The sequence below is a fragment of the Pocillopora verrucosa genome, chromosome 7, assembly GCF_036669915.1.
Source record: "Pocillopora verrucosa isolate sample1 chromosome 7, ASM3666991v2, whole genome shotgun sequence".
NCBI classification, from domain to species: Eukaryota; Metazoa; Cnidaria; class Anthozoa; order Scleractinia; family Pocilloporidae; genus Pocillopora; species Pocillopora verrucosa.
The window spans coordinates 15,038,628-15,039,841 of NC_089318.1; positions in this window are offsets into that span (position 1 = coordinate 15,038,628).

Below are 1,214 nucleotides of genomic sequence, written 5' to 3' on the forward strand. Positions count from 1 at the left end.
TTGTGTTGATAGATTTTACAGTACTCATTAAATGTATAAGACTTTACTGAAGTGATACTGGTATCAAAAAAAGTATCAAAGAAATCCTTTCAGACATCCTTCAGCAGATCAAGAAATATTTAAAATATTGATTAACAATGCATTTGTTACATTTGTTTAAATTTTTGTGTTGATAGATGTACAAGTTCATACATCTATAAGACTGTTACTGAAGTAATACTGGTATCAAGAAACTGTTAGACAATGCTTTCAGACATCCTTCAGCAGATTAAGAAATATTCTAGATATCTGATTAACAATGCATTTTTTAGATATACTGTAGGACTGTCACTGAACTAATACTGGTATCAAGGAACTGTTTGCCACACAATGCTTTCAGACATCCTTCAGTAGATCAAGAAATACTCCAAAGCATTTGATTAACTCATACCTTTTGTTAGATTTGTTTACACTGTTCTGTTGATACAAATATAACTTCATGTTTAACAATGTTGTCGAAGAAACAGGTATCAAAAAAATGTTTGTTGCTCAATACATCCTTCAGTAGATGAAGAAATATTCAAACCCATCTGATTAACTGATACGTTTTGTTACATTTGTTTACATGTTGTGTTGATAGACGTATAATTCATAATTAATGACACTGTTCTTGAACAAACAGAGGTATCCAAAAACTGTTCGTTGCTCAATACTTTCAGACATCCTTCCGTAAATCAACAAATATTCTAAACCATCTGATTAACTGATGACTTTTATTAGCTTTGTTTACATTGTTCTGTTCATAATGTATAACTTCATACAAGAATGTTCTTGAAGACACACAGGTATCAAGACACTGTTTATTCCTCAGTGCCTTCAGACATCCTCCAGCAAACCAAGAACTATTCCAAGCCATCTGATTAACTGATGCCTTTCGTTAGATTTGTTTAAATTGTTGTGTTGATGCAGGTATAATTCGTATAAGAATGTTGTTAAAGAAACACAGGCATTAAGAAACTCTTCGTTACCCAATGCTTTCATACATCCTTACCCAAAATAAAATAAATTGAAAATACTCAACACAAGTGCTCATGAAACCACTTCTGAAAAACTCTAAGGTATCAAACTTAAAATAAACTTTCTTGACTTTTTTTCAAAGCCTCACTTTCTTTCAATAAATTAATTTTAGTAGTTGATTTTATATTTATATATCCATTCTTCATATTTTAAATAAA